Genomic DNA, 21875 nt, shown 5'->3' on the forward strand with positions numbered 1-21875 from the left:
CTGGACCTGTCTATCATGTCTATCTCCTTCTTTCCCCTTTCCCGTGGGTTCCAGATTTTTGTATCCTAGGAAGGACCTACTAGTGTAGCTGTAATTTGCATTCTTTCCTTACATCCTGTCAACAGTAAGAAAGCAAGACTCCACCTCCATCTCATCCTCATCTTTCCTGACTGTTCCTGTGAAATCAGGGGCTAAGACAGTAGACAGTACCTTCATGGTTTCTTCTTGTCTTTGTCATTCTTCCATAAATGGGTCCGTTATTTCTGGAGAAATGGTCAAGCCTCAGTTGCCTCTCTCATTGACCTCAACAAAGGTATGTAGCTGATGCCAAGCCCTGCGTACAGTCCTGTCACATATGCACTTTCTTAAGAGACTGCAACAAATTCTCTAGTTCTTCTGTGGTTTTGTAGACATTTCTGTATGTTATGGTGAACCGTATTTGCCTAAGAGGTATGTCACCCCATGCAAAGTAGAAGACGCTGGATAACTTGGATTTCACTGAAGACCAACTACTGTCAGTAGTTGGTGATGGTGATATGTCACCTTATCCATTATAAGGATCATGCATCAAGCAGACATAGGGAAAGGTCACCACACAAATATTGCCATTTCATGCTGATCAGCCTCGGTTCCTTGTCTTAGCATCCGTTGCCTGGGACTTACAACCACTCTTCCACAAATCATCATTAGTTCTGTCTGTGTTTGTTGAGGTAGCAATTGTGCTCTGTGACTTCATGCGAAGGCACAAGCAAATGTCTACTCATTTCATGTAGGGATATTGATGACTAAGGAAATTACTCCACTAAGTCTAATGTAATGATCCAATGAATTTCCTAGGGTTACTTACAGGAGCAGAGGTGAGGGGTTACAGACAGGAGGAACATAGATGACTCAAGGGCAGTTAAGCCATGAAAAGCTCAGCCTAGCAAAAGTGATGGTTTATAAGACGGGTATCCCCCAATGCTCCCTGGAAAGCTGAAGGCAGGTTCAGAAAGGCTCATTTCCTTGATCATCTTTTACTACTTTTGCAACCTTGGAGGGGGGTATCCTATAACCTTGTAACTTGCTCCATCAGACTTGTAGCATTATTTGTGTTTTGATTCGTATGAGCTTCTTTACTTCCCCCATGAAGAAATTGTTTACATTGGAAGAAATGGCTGCACAACACATGGAAGCATCTGCTTCAGATATAGCATGCTACACTGTTACAGCTTTAAACATGGCCAAGCAGGCTCGATAAAGCAAGGTGTGAAGGTATTGATTAGAAATGGCAGCAAAATGTAGAAAACATATTTTCAAAAGCCAGCACTTGATGCTCTAAAGTTCATTATCAAAATTACAAGAATGTCTAAAACCCGGTTTTATGATTAATTTGTTTTTGAGTAGAGATAATTTAAATTTTAAAGTGATAAAAAGATCAACAATGAGTTTGTTTATAATCAGAAAAAAATATCATTCCCATCAAGACAGAGTCCAGAGCATGTGGATTTATTGCAGTCTTACACTCGATGTCGAAGGTGTGACTGATACCAACTCTTCTTAAACCATTTGAAAAACTTGAAATCTTCACCTCTAAAAATGTTTGACAGCAACAAAACCAAAAACTAACTCAGAAAAATCAAATGCATAAAAGCAGTGGATTTAAAGACATGGAATATTATACACAAAGGAATTACAGTCGTTCAGGAGGGGTGAGAACAAAGATTTTGAATCCTGTGGTCACACAGCACACAGCAACAACGACTAACTGAAGGGAGGTGAGGTCTTTAAGCTGAGGGGATAGAAGATGAAAGGCATGGAAGAATGTAACGGTCACATTTTGCTGAACACCCGAGAAGACAAGGCAATGCACAGAAAATGGTCCCTGAGATCCACAGGTCACTTAGGAATTTAGCAGCACTAACTTGGGCAAATGTTTGAGGAAAGCACAAGGTTGGGAAAGGAGCATTTGAAGGGATTACGGAGGGATGGTGCCTGGGACTGTTATAGGCTTAGAGATAGCTCTCTACTTGTCAATCAGAATGGATTTTTGTTCTAACTTATATGCAGTGTAGCTGAAAATAATTCAGTCTAGAGTCTATGTTACTCTGATCATACCTAACATTATTGCTCAATTGTTTTCTTGTAGAGTTTTTGTTATTTTTTTGAGATAGGGTCTCACAGTAAAGCTGATGCTGACGCAGAAATTGCGATGTAGGATCAAAGGTGAAATCATTACCCTCCTTCCTTGTGCTATCATGCCCATATTCTTCTAACTAGAATTTCAATCCCTGTAATCCAGATTAAAAAGAGACAAAGGTATCTAATGCATTCTATGATATTTACAAAATCCTAATATCAAAGCAAAGGTGTAGCAGGAAAGGGAATCATTGGCAATATCACTGATGAACATAGAAGCAAAAGCCTTCAACAAAATGTTAACAAACTAAATGCATCATCTGAGAAGCGCAAGGTGAAAGTTGTCTAGAATGAGAAATATTATACACAAATGAAAGAAATTAAAAAAAAGTTAAAACGTAGAATGAGAGCTAAAAAGGTGACTCAGTGGTTAAAGGACCGTTTTTCTTGTGGGAGATCTAAGTTTGGTTCCCAGGATCTGTGCTGGATCGTTCACAACCAGTAGATTGGACATCTTCTTTTGACCTCCATGGGAACTTGTATGCATGTTCACCACCTACACATTCTAATTTAAAAAGTCTTTAAAATAAAATTTGCAATTGTCTCTGTGTTCTTGAATTGCAAGAATCAATATTATTAGAATGTTTAAATTACTCAAATTAATCTACAGATTCATTGCAGTCTCTGTTAAAATAGCAGTGACATTATTCAGAGACATAAAAACTTAAATTTGTATAGATCAAAGAAAAAAATCCCTAACAGTCAAAGTAATCTTGAACAACAACAACAATGAACATGCAAGTGGCATTATACTTGATTTCACTTAACACTACAAAACTGTAATCAAGAAACATGAAACCTGACATAAAAATAGACACACATAGCAATGGGAAACAGAGAAAGCCTAAAACTGAATCCATATAGACCACTGATTTCTTACAAAGATGCCAAGAACACAGTAGCGAAAGGATAGCCTTCATTAATTGTTTCTGAGAAAACTGACAAGGAACTTGCAGAAGAATAAAATCAGCAATTATACACATACACAGTGAAATACTGTTCTGTCACATACCGAATGACAGAAGTAGGGATAAAAACTATTACATAAGTGATAAGACAGGCTCAGGAATACAAATATGGCATGATCTCACTCACCCATTGAATTTAAAATATTGTGTGTATGGAAGTCACAGTGGTGGGTACCAGAGAGTGTGGCAGAGGAGAGATAGATGAGACTAGGATGAGGGTGTTCAAAGGGTTCTAGATGATTCCTAGAGGGATTAAGAGTTTCTAATGTTGCCATACGGTAGGATGACCACAGATTCCAATGCACTGTGCACTCACTTAAAGAACTAGGAGAAAGAGTGTTGTGTGTTTTCAGGGTAAGAGATGAACAATGTTTAACAAAATAAATACATCTAACCTGACTGAAACATTATATAAAGCATATATGTATCAAATCACACAGGGCTACCAATAAATACGATACATTTATTTTACTGTGTATCAGTTAAAATAGTTACTTAAAAATTTTAAAGACACACTGATACTTGCAAGATGATTCTATGGATAAAGGTCTTAGTCTCCAAGCCTGACAGGCTGAGTTCTCTCTCTGGACCTGTAGGATGAAGAGTCAGTTCCCTCAAGTTCCCCTCCGACTTCCACTTGCTTGTAATGTCAGACGCCACCAAATACATAAATATACTAAATTTGATAGCATAGTTTTCTAATTTCTTTATTCCTCAAAAGTAGGTAACTTCATCATCAGCGTTTTTGCATGCTGCTTTCGGCCCTAAATGCTTCAGCTGCTATCTGCATTTCTTTCTTAGAAACTGTCTTGGGACTTCGGCTCCTGTGTCTCATTAGAATGGTGGTACTGAAGTGACGGCTTATCTTTGAGGCTGGTGGTGTGGTCGCCTCAATCAGAGGTGTCGATCCCACCCAGATAACCATGTAGCACACTGCTTTCTCATTGCGGCAGGAGTTTAAGATTTAATTATATTTGTCTCAGCATGTGGCATCATATGTAAATTCTCTTCCCTTTGCCTCTATTGTATTTATAAAATTTTAAAGATGATTATATTCATTTCTTAAATTCTTCCAAAAATATACTTCCTAGAACTAAGTAGACCAGAGTCTTGATTTTAAATAACAGTATATGTACCTCTATGTTCTTCCTTTGCTTTCATGCAAGAGTCACTTTCTTTTTCTAATAACTGTGAAATCGCTAAAAACATTGAGAACATTAGAATTTCAGTAAAGTGTAAAATTTATAGCTAAATAATTTTATAATTACAGTAAATTTCACTGATATAAAGTATATATTTAAAAGTGGATATTTTTGCTATGTTTTTATAATAGGAAAGATTCAGTTTAAGAAATTAACTATTGAACTTGAGTACTTTGCTTGTAGAGATCATAGAATTCTCAACCTTGTAGTTCTTAACAATTTAGCAACTGCAACAGAATGTAGAAAATAAAGTGCTAAGCAGGTATATTATCTATAAATCGGCTAATAAGACAGATTCTAAACAATAACATTTTTATTTATGAAAATTCATTATGAAATAAATCTCTAACAAAGAATAATTGCTAAGCAGTTAAAGAGTTGGCTCAGTCAGTGTGACTGCTCAATATTAAAGGCCACTGTAGGCGACATAGAATTCAAACACTGTATTTTAGAATATATGCTTTGAATAAGTCATAGGAATCAGATTTTCTATTTTGCACAAATGAAATAAAAAAAACAAAAAATGAAAAGCTCGTGGAACTCATAAGTGAGATTACAAATGTTTCAAACAATTTTTCTCCCTTATGGGTCTATCAATAGGTCTAACTTCACATGCAACTGAATTACATCCAAGCATTTACATTAAACAGAACTTCTTTGGACCTTGTCTCGTGCACGACATGAAGTCCTGCTCTGTGCTCTCCATCAGATGTCAGGGAGGTGGTTCCCTCAATGGAAGACATCATGTTTTCAAAGAAGGCATCCTTTGCTGCAGTGGCTGGCATGACTCATTCATGTTGCAAGGCATCATTTCCCTGCAAGCACTGAGAGTTTTGTTATTTTCCTTTCGGGAGAAAGAGGGGTTTATTTTAGGTCCTAGGCAAAGGGATCATTAGTGGGAATTTGGCACGAAAACTACCCAAGATGTGACCTGAACAGGAATCATTCATATTCTTTAGATGCTACTTCAAAATATAATTACCCTTGAAATCTTAGAGCTCCTTTACTCTTCTCTTTTCTTTTTTTCTTTGTGGGTGAAGGAAACACTTAAAATAATGACTAGGGACAGTGGTATTTATAGGCTGGATTGTCTGGCGGTCCTTCTTTTCATCTTAAAATAAACAGATGACCATATGTAAAGTCACCATCGAAATGCTCAGAACAGTTTAGATCTTTTATGTTTAGAATGCTCCTACCGTCATCCAAAAACCCAGTGCTACCACTGCAAGCTCCTGCATGAGTCCATGAAAGGTACCGTAAAAACCTAGGTTGCATCATGTATTCCTTCCTGTTTTCCAGGCAAAAAACTTACCTATGAGTGTGTACACAGGGAGCTGCAGGCTGTTTGGGGCCAAGATTGCATATAAACTGCTTGAGATCATTTGGACCTCAACTGGCATCTCCGAACATTCCTAGGTTTACAGCCCCCTGAATAGCTCTGACCTGTTGTTGAGAGTCAGGCTCCATATCAAAAAGGAGTCTCGCTTTTACAGGTCTGTTATGTCTCCTTTCCTACAACCACATTTCAGCCTGGGGTTTGCCCTCTCACACCGATGCACTTGCAGCTGGCTAGGGCACTGCTTTATTGCCCATTGTGGAATGCATGCCGAATACAAACCATCATGACTTGAAATAGGCAATCCTGTATGCGTTTTAGGCTACTCAGTTGTCGAAACACGCATAACCAGGCATCAATATAGGAAATTCTCCTCGAAGCCATTACAGTTTGTGACTTTTCAACTCAGAGGACGATCCTTATTTCTCTCTCTGTCCCATTCAGAGCGACTTCTCCTTTATTGCATTTAGAATGGTGTTACTGAAAGGCAATAAGGAAAGGCAATATCATAGAGTGGTTCACATTACACTGAGTTTTATTGTAGTCTGACATTGGGAGTGAACCTTCGGAATCTTTGAAAGCTGCATAAAGGCAGAACCTGCTTTTTAACGGACTGGAGAAAAATATTCGGACATAGTGATAAGTGAGGCGACTTCGAGAAATCATGACTTGGAAACGCTTTCTGATCAAGTGCTATTTCTGTTGTCCCAATTCGCAGAGTGATATTAAAACACCCTGCCATGGGCCGGAGCTCCTAAATCCCACCTCCTATGGACAGGGATTCATTTTGCAAGAAATGCTGTGATCTGTAACTTCACGGAATTCCAGATGAAAACACTTGTCTTCCATTTCCTTCCAGTTCTCCCAAACAGTTATCTCAAAGCTATTACCAATTCAGTGCTTCTACAATACTCGCTTTAATCTGTTTGATTCCCAACTGTAAAATGAACAAAGAAATGGCTTTATAATCTGTAATTTATCTTTATTTTCACAAACAACGTATTGCCTTGTTATGCATAATTTTCTGCCTTAGATATGCTTATAGAGTTCTATGTTCTTTTAAAATATATTTTAAAAGAACGGATATACATGTATTTTTAAGCGCCTATGTGAATTTCAGGTTGAATAATGTCCCTCAGATTATTATGGGTTAAATTAGAAAGGAACATATTTAATATGAATGAGCACTCTTGTTAAATTAATACAAAACAAAGTGTTCTCCCCTCTTTCCTGTCTTCTGTGGCTTCTTCTACTTGTTTCCCCAGCTAACCTCTTCTGTTGTCATGCCTGGCACACAGTAGGTCCAAGTCAATATTTGTGTAGTGAATGAATGAAGGAAGACTCTCAGGCTATAAGGGCTTCTTGGTTCACTTAAGTCCCCCGGCTCCTAGCAGCTTTCAGTGTATAAACTGGATGTGTTGTTGACAACTTTCTTCCCTCTTTGTGTGCATAAGCTAAGAATAAACAGCACTGAAGGGAAGGAGTGCTTCACTGGCTGGGTGAGTTACACCACCATAGTCACCAGAGTCTACCACACAGAGCCAGTGATCACAGAAGGCCGGCAGCCCAGGCCCTGTCATTAAATATAGAAGCCTGTCTTCACTGTTTTTGGCCAAACAGACTCTATGTATTTTGGAAATTTCCACCACACTTCCTTCTGAGTTGCTCCTTAGGATACTAAGACGAGTGTTTCACCGGAGTGAGCATGCTCGGGAAGCCAGTGAAGTGATGCCTGTACATTTCCTCATCTGAGGACTACGTAGGGCTAATGTTTCTCTGTCACATCTATATGTTTCTCCTTAACCTTTGCATTTTTTGTTTGAAACCTTTAGGGTGTTTCTGTTATGAAAGGCTGTCTATCCTGGGTGAAAGTACCAAGGGCAAGAGCCTGCTCAGGTCTTCATAACGGCTGGGACAAGATTGCAACTCTCTCCTTTTTCTTTCTTTTTTTTTTTTTTTTTTTAGAATTGACGTCAACAGCAACTAGAGATTCATACTGTAGATTATTTGAAATGCTTCACACTCAAATTCCTGTTACTTTTATTGGTGGATCACCATGTATGCATGTGAGTGGGCACTTCTTTTAGATTATTTAATGTATAAGACAACATACATAGTACTGAAATTTTTTTATTATTTTTATATTTTAACATTCAGTAAGTAGATGTTGAAGCCATAACAAAGGCAGAAGCATTCTGAGATGCAATAGGAAAAGCTGTTTGTCATAATTTAGTAGTCCAAACAATCTCCCATTCTTTGAGTAATATTTAATGTTTAGGGAGTTTGTTGTAAGGCTGATGTTTTTTTCTGATTCCCCTATAATAGTGTATAATAACTTATACTAGAAGAAATAAACTTTTGTTTACTGTTACCTGAAGGAGCTAAGTGTATTTTAGTTATAAAGGAAAAATGAAAAATAGCAAGTCTACGTGGAAGTTATTTGACCTTTGTAAAATAAAGTTTAATGATGCACAGATCCACAGCAAAACACTGGGCTGAACTCCCAATGCCATCATATACAGACATGTGACATGGCAGTGGATATCCACAGTAATGCCATCATATACAGACATGAGACAGCAGTGGATATCCACAGTAATGTCATGGTACACAGACACGAGACAGCAGTGAATATCCACAGTAATGTCATGGTATACAGACACGAGACAGCAGTGAATATCCACAGTAATGTCATGATATACAGACATGAGACAGCAGTGGATATCCACAGAAATATCATTGTAGAAAAGGTTGATTTACCTTCTAAAATTTATCTTTGTAGAGATAGGAACAGACACATCTTAGGAACTAGCAGAATTGTTTAAACTAAATCTCTTTATTAGTTAATGTATCCAACAAATACTGCCGGGGTTAGAATCCCCAACATAAAAACTACCTTTTCCTAACTGGATCGATATAGAGGTGTGAGAAATAATGAGACACAGTTCATACAGCAATATTGGAAGGGCATCTCAGGCTTCATTCATTCCTGAAGATCACCGAGTTTATCCAAACACTCTTTATTCCCCCAGGTAAACCAAGCTGGAAACTCATCAACCTCTTTCTGGGGTACTGTCATACCTGCGACTCAGTCACCAGCTTGCAATCCACACCTCTTCCCAGGCAGCCTACATAATAACAAACAGAAGGAACAGTCCATCCTGAGCCTTTTGTTAGGTAGTCACAGGTGGTCTGGCAGGTAGCAGCTGCCCTTGGAAACTAAGCAGGGTCAGAGAACCTGGCTGCAAATATCTCCTATGAAATACATTGTGCAACCACTTTGGAAAGCAGTGTGGCGGTTTCTCAGGAAAGTCGGGTTCAACCTACCTCTCGACCCAGCAATACCACTCTCGGGAATATACCCAAGAGATGCCCTAACATACAACAAAAGTATATGCTCAACTATGTTCATAGCAGCATTGTTTGTAATAGCCAGAACCTGGAAACAACCTAGATGCCCTTCAATGGAAGAATGGATGAAGAAAGTATGGAATATATACATATTAGAGTACTACTCAGCAGTAAAAAACAATGACTTCTTGAATTTTGCATACAAATGGACGGAAATTGAAAACACTATCCTGAGTGAGGTAAGCCAGACCCAAAAAGAGGAACATGGGATGTACTCACTCATATTTGGTTTCTAGCCATAAATAAAGGACATTGAGACTATAATTCGTGATTCTAGAGAAGCTAAATAAGAAGGTGAACCCAAAGAAAAACATATAAGCATCCTCCTGAATATTAACCTTCATCAGGCGATGAAAGAAGACAGAGACAGAGACCAACATTGGAGCACTGGACTGAAGTCTCACGATCCAAAGGAGGAGCAGAAGGAGAGAGAGCACGAGCAAGGAACTCAGGACCGCGAGGGGTGTACCCACACACTGAGGCAATGGGGATGTTCTATCGGGAACTCACCAAGGCCAGCTGGCCGGGGTCTGAAAAAGCATGGGACAAAACCGGTCTCGCTGAACATAATGGACAATGAGGACTACTGAGAACTGAAGAACAATGGCAATGGGTTCTTGATCCTATTGCACGTAATGGCTTTGTGGGAGCCTAGGTAGTTTGGATGCTCACCTTAATAGACCTGGATGAAGGTGGGTGGTCCTTGGACCTCCCACAGGGCAGGGAAACCTGCTTGCTCTTTGGGCTGAGGAGGGAGGAAGACTTGATTGGGGGAGGGGGGGAATGGGAGGTAGTGGCGGGGAAGAGGCAGAAATCTTTAATAATTAAATTAATTAATTAATTAAAAAAAAGAAATACAGGCCTACAAAATACTTATATTGAAAATTCATGTCTGAGTATAGATCACTAAAACAGTGGTTCTGTGTTTAGAATTCATAGCTGTGTTTAGCCATTCCTTTAAAAGATGACCTTCCTTATTTCTTTATGCCATACAGTCTATGGCCTTTCTAGACTTAATCCTACGAGGTTTTTAATATATAAACAAAAATTATTGTTGGTAGTTTGCAATATATTTAAACACCAACTGCGCAAGGATTTACATAAGGGACAATACATGAAAAGTAGACAATAAGCACAAAATTAAACACACATTGCTATTATAGTCACTATGATAATAATAACATAATATAGGTAAAATTTTATTAAAATAATTAAACATAAAAGCATAGCTTCTAAAGAGAGAGTTTACAGGCTTTTTAGATAGACTTAAAATCAGGATTTTGATGTTTCATTGATAGAAGTTACTATATAAATAATGTTATGATATATGGTTCATTTTATACTTTTCACATGACAACTGTCCTCTATTAAGAGGATTACAGACCAATCTCACTCTTGAACATTGATGCAAAAATAATAAATATTGGCAAATTGAATTCAAGAACACATCAGAAAAATCATTCATCACGATCAAGTTGGCTTCATCCCAGAGATGCAGAGATGGCTCAAGATACAATATACAAAAATCTGTCACTGCCGGGCGGTGGTGGCGCACGCCTTTAATCCCAGCACTTGGGAGGCAGAGGCAGGCGGATCTCTGTGAGTTCGAGACCAGCCTGGTCTACAAGAGCTAGTTCCAGGACAGGCTCCAAAGCCACAGAGAAACCCTGTCTCGAAAAACCAAAAAAAAAAAAAAAAAAAAAAAAAAAAAAAAAAAAAAAAAAAAAAAAAAAAAATCTGTCACTGTAATCCACCATATAAACAAACTGGAAAACAAAATGCTATATGATCATTTCATTAGATGCTGAAAAATCTTTTACAAAACACAACATCCCTTCATTTAAAGGTCTTGGAGAGAGCAGGGATACAAGGAACATACCTAAACATAATAAAGGCAATATACATCAAGCCAACAGCCTACATCAAACTAAATGAAGAGTAACTTAAGCAATCCCACTGAAATCAGGAACAAGACAAGGTTGTCCAATCTCTCCATATCTATTCAATATAGCTAGAGCGATAAGATACCAAAAAGAGATCAAAGGGATACAAATCAGAAAAGAAGTCAAACTCTCATTATTTGCTGATAATATGATAGTTTACATAAGTGACCTCCCAAAATTCTACCAAGGAATTTCTATAACTCATAAACACCTTCAGTAATGTAGCAGGATACAAGATTCAAGATTAATTTAAAAAGTCCATATCCCTTCTTTATACAGATGATAAATGGGCTGAGAAAGAAATCAGATAACTATAACCCTTCACAATAGCCATAAATAACACAAAATATCTTGGAGTAAATAAGTGGAAGACCTGTATGAAAAGAACTTTGAAGAAAAAAAATTGAAAAAAAAAACAGAATATGGGAAGCTCTTTCATGAACTTGGGTAGTTAGAACTAAAATAGTAAAAATGACAATCTTACCAAAAGCAATTTACAGATTCAATGCAATGCCCATCAAAATCCCAGCAAAATTCTTCACAGATTTCGAAAGAACAAAACTCAACTTCATATGGAAAAGCAGAAAATCCAGGATAGCCAAAACAATCCTGTACAATGAAGGAACTTCTAGAGGCATCAAAATTCCTGACATCAAACTCTATTACAGAGCGACAGGACTGAAACAGCCTGGTATTGACATAAAAACAGACAGGAGGTAGAATGGAACCAAATTGAAGACCCGGATATTAATCCACACACCTATGAGTACCTGATTTTTGACAAAGAAGTAAAAAATACAAAATGGAAAAAAGGAAGCATCTTCAACAAATAGTGCTGGCATAACTGGTTATCAACATGTAGAATGAAAATAGATTCATATCTACTGCCATGCACAAAATTCAAGTCCAAGTGGATCAAAGACCTCAACATAAACCCAACTACACTGTACCTCATAGAAGAGAGAGTCAGAAGTACACTTGAACACACACACAGGAAATCACTTCCTAAATATAACCCCAGTAGCACAGACACTGAGAGAAACAATTAATAAATGGAAGCCCCTAAAACTGAAAAGCTTCTGTAAAGCAAAGGACTCCATCAACAAGACAAAACAGTGCTTACAGAATGGGTAATTATCTTCACCAACCCCATATCAGAGAGAGGACTGATCTCCAAAATAAACAAAGAACTCAAGAAATTGGTCATCAAGAAAACAAATAATCCAGTAAATAATTGGAGTACAGACCTAAACAGAGAACTCTCAACAGATGAATCTAAAATGGGTGAAAGACATTTAAGGAAATGCTCAACATGCTTAGCCATCAGAGAAATGCAAATCAAAACAACTCTGAGATTCCATATTACACCTGTAAGAATGGCAAAGATAAAAAACACTGAGGACAACTTACCATGGAGAGGAAGTGGGGTTAAAAAAAAAAAAAACACTCGTGCATTGCTGGTGGGAGTACAAGCTGGTACAGCTCTTTTGGATATCAGTATGGTGATTTCTCAGAAAATTAGAAAACAACCTACCTGAAGACCCAGGAATACCACTTTTGGGTATATACCCAGAAGATGCTCAATCATACCATAAAGACATGTGCTCAACTATCTATGTTCATAGCAGCATTAGCTGTCATAGCAAGAACCTGGAAACAACCTAAATATTCCTCGACTGAAGAGTGGATAAGGAAAATGTGGTACACTTACACAACGGAGTACTACACAGTGGGAAAATTAAGGACAAATGGGTGAATCTAGAAAACATCATTGAGGTAACCCAGACCCAGAGAGACAAATATCACATGTACTCACTCATAATTGGCTTTTAGACATAGAACAAAGAAAAATCAGCCTACAGTTCAGAATCCTAGAGAACCTAGACAACAATGAGGACCCTAAGAGAGACATACATGGATTAATCTACATGGGAAGTAGAAAAGGACAAGATCTCTTGAGTAAATTGTGAGCATGGGGATCATGGAAGAGAGTAGAAGGGGAGGGGTGAGGAAGCGAGGGGAGCAGAGAAAAATATATAGCTCAATAAAAACAATTAACAAAAATAAAGTGAGAAAGGAACTAGAACTGATCTAAGGAGAGCTTCAGTGGCTCGTGATTCTACAGTTTGATCATGTGACATCTTTAGTTTTCTTTCAAAGCTTTGCATTTGGAAAAATTGCAAAGTGCTTCTGCAAACAAAGTACCGGAACCTGTTCCCAGGACCCGTGGAGAGCAAAGAGTAGGCTATGAGAATTATGTGCACAATGCTCCCTTCATGCCCTTTCCTTAGATCTGAGCATATGTTGTCACTGTTTAAAGAGTTATAAAAGATAAAACAATAGATTTGAGCTATTTTATTTCTGCTTCTTGACAGAGAGTTTGTTTAATATGAATAGTAAAATGACTTGTATATAGAAAAATTTGGGTAACCTATAAAGGGTATCATGAGAAGAACATACCAGTGATAAAACACTAATCTGATGGACTGTACAGGAACCGGCCATCAAGATGTTTTCCTAGAGCAAACCGACGCTCCCATTCCATATTATCCAGTTAGTGATGAATTCAATGTTGAAGATCATGTCATTTTTATGGTTTCGAAAAACCAACTGAGTACTAAACTACCCTCCTAGTTTGACCGCATCTATAGGTTTTTATTGCCTGAACTGGCACCAAAGAAACTTCTTGAAAATAACATACTCCTTGTCCATTCAGTGGTTAATGATGCTTAAAAAAAAAAAAATCACAGTTTGTGACTGTGACCTAAATTATGCCAGAAGCTATAAAGTCATGGTTTTCTTTAAATTCAAGTATGACCCACGTGGTTTACACTACTACACTGACCCTGTAATATTGTTGATGAGTACAAGTGCACACACACACACAGACACACACACACACACACACTCATTCACTCATGAGTGCGGGACATTAAATGCCTTGATAAAAAGAAATGGTATTTTTCAGACTTCCACACTAAAGAAAAGGCTCATGAAAGCGATGTAAGTGAACTTTAAGCCAAACATTTGTTTGGCTTTGCTGCAGCAGGCTGCAGGAATGTAAACTTTTTTTTTTCAATGACTTCAGCTCCTAATTTGAAAGCTAGGATTTTTAGGAGTGAGCAAGAGACTATATTTGGCCAAAAAATTCTTCTGGCTTCACTTAGCCAATCTGCACATTCAAAACAATACTTCTTTATCAAAAAAACAATAGTCTGTTTTATTCACAGCACATGTAGAAGTTGGAACATCGACCAAATTCCACTTTCTTCTCTTGCAGTGTGTCTGTGACCAGCTAATGAGCTGCAACAGAGCCTGGCCTTCATTTTCAGCAAATTAAGTTCATCCCCACAGGAATTGTGGTCTGGCCGTGGCACCAGTCCTAGGTATGGGTGGGATTTGTTTCTTCTACCAGTTGTAGGTTAGCCACATGGGTACGTGCTGTCGCACCACGCAACACAATTTTCTCTATAATAACCAGTCTAAGTAGCCCTCTACCCCACAAAAGCAGATCCCTTTTAATTTACTTTGTGTTTATAGCACTCCCTCTCAAACCGCATCCTTGGCACAGCCTGATATTTATACAACTTTTTATTTTAAACTATTTATTTAGAGTCAAGGCCTCAGTAGCAATCCCTGTCAGATCCACTGAGCATGCTCAACTTCAGAATTCTGAATGCAAGTTGGGAAGAGTGATGTGTGTCTTTGGGATTTTCTTCTCTGGTGCACATAGACTGACTACATAATGGTTAAAGGGGCAAAGGAAGCCTCACCTGTGCAGCAGAACTTGCAAGGCAAACTGCTGCGAGAAATCTAACACTCATGAATGGCAAACACTGTCTGCCTGTTGTGACTCCACATGCTTTGACAAAAAGATTTTAAAATCAGTTTTGAGACATTGAAACTTAAATTCTGAGCTGGGAGAAGTGTTGCTGGGGGACCCTTTCACACACAATGATCACTCAATTGTTGTAATGGAAGTTTGTACTCAAATAGACGCTTGCTAAAGTATAACAGAAGAGTATTTGTCATTTTGTACCTGACTTTTGTTTTGGGACTATGTTTTCCTTAATCATTCAGTGTCCTTAACTTTAAGCATGAGAGAAATAATACAGAATTTAAATAGGTCCTCTGCACATACTTTATGACTGTTAGCTTGGTGTTTTTGTGGGACTTCTTAAGAGTAGGAGCTTGTGTATCTCTTGACTCATTTTATCTGATCTTGAAATACTTCTCCTATTGATTTGCCTTGTCCACCCTCAATATGAGGACTTTTGTCTTGTTCCTTTGTATATATCTTCTTTCTGCTTGGCCGTTCACTCTTGGGGGTCTTCTTATTTTCTGAAGAAGAAACAGAGGAGGAGTAGATCTGATTGAGTTGGGAGGTGGGAGGAGAGCTGGGAGGGATGGAGGGAGAGGAAATTGTGATCAGGATTTATTGCATGAGAGGGGAATCTACTTTCAATAAAAACGTCTTATATCTATATAAATAGAACATCATTTAGTTTGTCTACCTGTGGACACATCATTACATAAATGGCATTGAACCTTCACATTCTGTGACATTCTATGCTGTTGTATTGTTTTATGCTACCTTATGATATGAAAGGCTGCTAAGTTAATGTTTTATAGCAAAGCCTCTCTCAGACCTTTGAACCCCTTTTACTGTCTTATTTTGATGAACGTCTACCTGCTTTCAACCTATGATACCTATTTAAGGAGATTTTCTTCCCTTTGCAAAGATGAACACAGTTTACACAGTGAAGTGGTCTCCGGAGACGTGAACTGACATTTTTGTGCCTCTGTTTCCCATAACCACTGCTCTTTCTCTGAATTCAGGAAGCTGGACCAATTCAAGGCATGGCAACAAAGAAGACAATGACAGGAAATAGATGACTACTTTTTGACAACTCAAGACCAGAAGTGTGAAAATGGATTTGAAAAAATAAAGTGGTATTTCCATCTTACCCTCCTCAATCTAGGTTTGATAAAATGTCATTAGTACAGAAAATGCTAGATGGCCAAAAAAGAAGATAATACAGATGCTGGCAGCTGCTCAACCCTGAGTCCAAGTGATGCCGGGAATGGTGAGAGAGAGAAGAGTGAGATTCTGATACCAGCTGTGGGAGCACAGGACTCGGAGAATCCCACTTCACCACAAAGAAGGACCCATGGGGATGAGTAAACAAGGGGTGCAGAGTGTTGGCAGGATATTGATGTAGAGGCCAGAGTTCCTTCTCCACTCATCTAGTCCAGACCCCTGGTACTTTAAGTCCTTGGAAGTTATAGGCAACCTATTGGAAAGTAGGCTAAAAGAAGGGCTTATTTCTGCTATTACGTGAATGAGGACTTCAAATAAACACACTGTGATGTAGAAAAAAAAGTACAATTATCTATATTTTGGACATCTGTGTCTGATGGCATTGGGTTTGTGTGTGTGTGTGTGCATCAAGGACAGAATTATACCTTCTTCTTTGGATTCCAGCTTCAGAATATGACACATAGTAGGTATGCACCAAAGAGCTGTTCACAGAATAAATCAATATTGTAGAAGAGGCGTTTCATGCTAACTCCTCCAGATCTTTGATCTGGTTTTTCTGTTAGGTCACATTAAAAATGTCCTGCCTTTCTGTTGCCTGCTGCATGCCAGCTTGGTCTGTTTACCCCTGTGGTTTCCCACATTCCCAAACAGTGCGGCATTGCTTGAAATCATGCTTCAGCATTTTCTGGAGTGTTTCTTCTGCCCACCCTTCTTGCAGTGACTCCAGTTCAGTTCCCTGTATGCCAGCTGCTGCAATAGCTTGCTGTCACTAAGCCTCGACATGCGTCCACCCCAGAGGAGTTAAGTGAGACCACATCAATGCTGGGGAACTGGCTGTCTTCCAGAACTGCACTGTAGGCCTTTCTATCTTGTGCTTTAGTGAAATCTATTTTTCCCATTGCCTTTCAGTGGAGAAGGGGGGCTAAGATGGGGTACAGGATACAAAACAGAAACAGAAAGTCCAATGTGTGGGTAGAAAACTCCCCCTTTCCTCTTGAGCACAGGAGACCTGTTCAGAGCATGTTCCACTTACAGATTCCCTTCTGGACTGATTTCTTCACCCAGTTTTCTGGTGCTGACACTTGTAAAGCAGATGGGCTAGCCACTGTCACACTAAGATGTACAGGACAAGAGGGTGGGTGATGGTGTCTCCTCCAACCATTGAAAAGCCATCGGCTATTGTGTGTGACCGAGACCTCAGAATCTACTCCTTGCAGGTTGGATTTGGTATTTCTGAGATCCAAAAGGTCTCATGTATTTTTAACCTTAAACAATTTAAATACCAACACCATTTCAATGACTTTGCACTACGACTGAAACATGTGAGTGTGAACGGCTCCTGCTCTTGCTTTCTGTATGCTCCCATATATCAGTTCATATATTTTGCTTGCAAATAAGAGAAAATATAACACAAGCTGGCTTAGCAGATGTGGCAATGCCTCTTGAGTGGCAGGTGGTAAGTGTACAGGTAGCTTACGTCAGAAATGGAGGCTTGATTCGTGTTCTCTCCCTCCTCCACCTTTCAGAGCTTCCATCAAAGTCACAAAATGGTAGTGAACAACCTACACCTGTTTGCTATGGATTTTGTCCATGTTTTGCATATATGTGGTAGCCACTAAGGATCTTTTATACCCCTAAAGTCCTAAGCAATCTGCTCAAACTTTTCTCTTAGAGAAAAATCTTAACTCAGAAATACATATAATTCATGTGTACTAGGTAACCCCTTTCTCCCTTTATCATTTCCTCTGTTTGTTTGCTTATAGTAGATAATGAGGACAATATAATATATCAAAATGGGTCTCATGGTACTGCAGGGAAGAACATACTTTGGTGACACAGGCTGTAGCTGCTTGTAATTAATTACTTTCAGTTAGTCAATCAATTGAATCTAATTAGAGCAGTGATGAGAGACAGGAGAAAGTGTGTTCGAACTCTGCCATTGCTGTTTGTTAGATATGTAATCCACGACTATTTAGTTAACCCCACAGAAACTTAGTTTTCTTCTTAGAGCTCAGAATGCCAGGCAATCAGATTATTGTTTTACATAAGATGAGATCAGTCTTCCTTATTGGAATCACTTTCAGGTGTAAAGTTAGAGGCTTTGCCCTATGTCAGGGTCTTTCTTTAATTAAAAATAATGTTTGTGACATTCTTAGGACTGGGGGGTGACTTGATGATATAGTGCTTGCTTGGTATATACAGAATCCTGGGTTCCATCCACAGCACCACACACACACACACAAACACACACACACACACACAACCATCCTAAGAAAGAGTAGAAAAGGCAATGGAAGAGATGAACATGAGAAAAGTACAATAATATATATGTATAAAATGTCATTAGGAAACCACTATTTGTGTGTTAATAACAGTATGACATTATAATTCTACTTCATACATGTGTGGAAAAGCAAAAAAGAAAGTTGACCATTTGGCCTGTTAGTTAGCATAGTCATCACATACAGAGAAGATGAATCACAAAAGCTCCTCCTATTTGTAGCCAAATGCCATGCAGTGGTGTTGTAGGTGAGTAAGATATACTTGGGAGACGGGCATTTCCACTGCAGAAACTTTATTCATTGTGTTGGTTACAGAACATTGATTTCATGAACACAACAACTTGGATGTCCCTGGAAAACAGTTCGATTATTTTGTCTATAACTATTCTGGTTCTCTTATAAATTTAGAGTCCTGTGCATTTTCAAATTCATTCCAATCCAATAATTAAAGCCATCCTTTTAGGTAATGCTGTCTGTTTAGGAAAACATGCTTCGTCTCCCAGATTTTTCAGCCTTCTGTCCACTTCTGGGCTCTCCTTCAAGTTAGTGTCTGCTGCTTTTACAGCCTTAAGAGTGGTAGGGAAGAGCTGGCATTATTGGGTCCTGGGTTTTACGGATCCTCTCAGTTCCATGATGAGGTCTCTTGTCTCTTGGGCTTGCAGGTACTACAGATGATGTGGGGACCGCTTATCTTGGCTTGGTCTGCTCGCCAGCAAATTGGCTTGACTTGGGTTTACAAGAGCTCGTTCTCTGCTTTATTTCACTGTAACTTCTTGGAGGAAGCCCAGATTGGGTCTTTCCTACAGAGGCCCTTCCTTTGCCAAGTCTCAACACTGCTGCCTCCTTGACTATCCTTGGGTTTGAGAGTGGGGTGAAATGGGAACTCCTTGTTGATACCTATGCACATTGAAACCAAGAGGAGTCTAGAAGATCCACTGTTACTAGATGAGTACTCTTGAGCTCTGGCCAATTTCCTTCTGGATTCAGGTGTCAAAGTTGAATTTGAGCCTTTTTCACTCAAAAACAAAGGAGAGTGAAACTCTCCTTGTGCAAGGGAAACCGAGATGCGGTCTCACAGCGGCAAGGCTCCCCTGTCTCTGTACGTAGCCCTCCCATCATGTTAGAACAATCACATGCCCTAGGGAGCTCATAGGTAGAAGGAACACTGCTTTCATAATGAGGGACAAATAGTTAAGTTTTCAGGGTAAATTTTTATACTTTCATGCAGATTCTAGAAGCATTTAGCAAATTTGTGTACTCTCCCATTTGAGTGAAATGCTTATATTTTCCTGATCTGGGGCAGTAAGATTTCTGGGTCACCCTTAAAAGAAATGTGATTTAGGGGGTGTTTTGAGATACATTGTCTTAGTATCCACAAAATACATTTCCTGTATAGGTCAAAGCCTGTTAATGTGTGGCTGATGGAACTGTATTTCCTGGTGAAGTTAATATGAGAATCATTTCTAATGCACTTGGTCTAGCAAGTAGCAATGGTGGAGGTAGGGTTTGCTGTGAACTAAAAATGAATACAAACTAGTAGAATATATTTAGTATAAAGACTGTAAAAAGGGAAAAATAATTACAGACAAAATCATAAAACACTTCTTTTGTCAATACATGATGAACAAAGGTGAAGTCTATAGCACAGTGTTCCTCCACAGTTTAAAATGTCATTTTTTTTTAAAAAAAAAACCATGTCACCTAAGTATGTTGTCAAAGAAAAAAAAAAGGATTAGTAAATTTTATTTTATGAATGCTATGGTGTTCCTGTTTTATGTGTTAGCAAAATGAAATTTTCTCCTTTATATTTCTTTTCCAATTAGATTTCAGAATCTGTAACAGGTCTTTTCAAATAGAAATGAAATCAAACTATTTTAAAATGGGAAACATGTGTAGAAAATAATGCAAAATTTGACAAAACTCTGTATTTTCACTGTGTGAAAGAATATTGCGTTCATGGTGCAAATGGATAATTGGAAGTACTGAGTTAGACCTCGGTTTAAAGCGGGTCGCTCACTCGAACACTGTAGTATCATCTCCAGCTCTCACAAAGTCTTGCCGTTCTTTTTAAATTTTGAGCCGACATTTCTCCCAAGTCTAAAATTCATGATAAAAAGGAGTGCACATAATGACCGCACTCCCTAAAATAGTCTCTGAAATCATGGGCACATGTCATCACGCTAGTGAAAAATGCATGTTCGGGTTTCGAGGCTGGAGCAATGGCTGCTTTCAGAACTGTTCCACTAAGGACAGTTTGTAGGACACAGAGAACAGCCACCCCCTTGCTCTCAGCGTCACACACCATGCTCACAAACCTTTCTCTTTAGTGTGCTCTCGAATTTTACATACGCAAGAATGGATTATAAACTTGAAGGCAATGTATAGAAAACAGCAAGCCTCCTTGGTCCCCACCTTCAGTATTTACATCGTATCACCCATTCATAGAAAATTAAGAGGTGATTAAGTTTTTAGTCATGTTTTGTGAAAGTTAAAATTTTCTCTTTCTGCTTAAAAACTTAGAAATCAGATGTGATAAAATATGAAAAGCTATTGTAGACTTTTCTGTTTTTTTCTTAATCACAGAAAACACTAAATGAAGTGAAAATTGAAATAGAATTTTAAAACTTCCTTCTTCCCGCAGACTCTGAGACAATGCTTCTGGAAAGTAGACCAGAAGTGAGGAACTGGGCATCATTTTGAACAGTGGACAGAGGTATATTTAAATTATATTCAATGTGAGGGAGTAATTTTAATTTCAGAAATATACTTTGTAATAATTCCTGAAACTTTTTACTACTCTTACTTTTGGAAAATAGAATTGTGTTGATTTGTGAATACTAAATATTAATGTTTTTAATAAAAATAGAGTTTATACTGAGATTTCTAATCACCATATCAGGATATCAATGATGCTCTCTGTCTTTCCCTGTCTCTGAGACAGAATAAACAACTTAGTGCCCAACCATAAATACATATTATGGCAACATTTTCTTAGTACATAAAAGTATAGCTTCCAACAGCCATGCTTTCATCGTTAATATTCCTGCATGAAACCATCACTAAAGGGAAAATGAAGGTCTCCATTCTTAGGCACTGTCCTTCAAAGGCGAGGCTGGACTTAGGTAGCATGATTTCTAATTTGTCTCTAGGACGGTGGAAAGAAACTGGCTTGGTAAAATGTACACATTTGAACATCATGCAGGAATAAATATCTCCCTCTCGGAATTTAAATTGTATCTAGTAATGCTATTTTTACGCCTCTTACTAGGAAACGAAATACCTCTAAATTTAGTGCTTTGGAATTTTGTTTCCACTAGAATTTTATTCAGATATGTGAGCACCATAGTAACGGTACTGTGAGCTGATTCTTCATTAGAATTTCCCTATAAGAGCTCCACTCAAGACAACTCCTTTGGGATGACTGAAACTAAAAATTGATTCTTTTAACATTAGAACAAATTTAAAGACAAAAAAGAAAAAACATTAGGGAAAGTGTGTGTGCTGCGAACAAACA

At 38.4% G+C, this 21875-nt stretch overlaps 1 long non-coding RNA gene across 1 annotated transcript in view; it reads left to right on the top strand.

The window, feature by feature from the left end:
• LOC130887532 (uncharacterized) overlaps window positions 1-21875 on the top strand; it is a 62513-nt gene that overhangs the window by 31754 nt on the left and 8884 nt on the right. The window contains exon 2 of the long non-coding RNA XR_009058376.1: window positions 21003-21074. This is a non-coding gene — a long non-coding RNA (uncharacterized LOC130887532). The remainder of the gene's footprint in view (window positions 1-21002; window positions 21075-21875) is intronic.

Source organism: Chionomys nivalis, chromosome 15, assembly GCF_950005125.1.
Source record: "Chionomys nivalis chromosome 15, mChiNiv1.1, whole genome shotgun sequence".
Lineage (NCBI taxonomy): Eukaryota > Metazoa > Chordata > Mammalia > Rodentia > Cricetidae > Chionomys > Chionomys nivalis.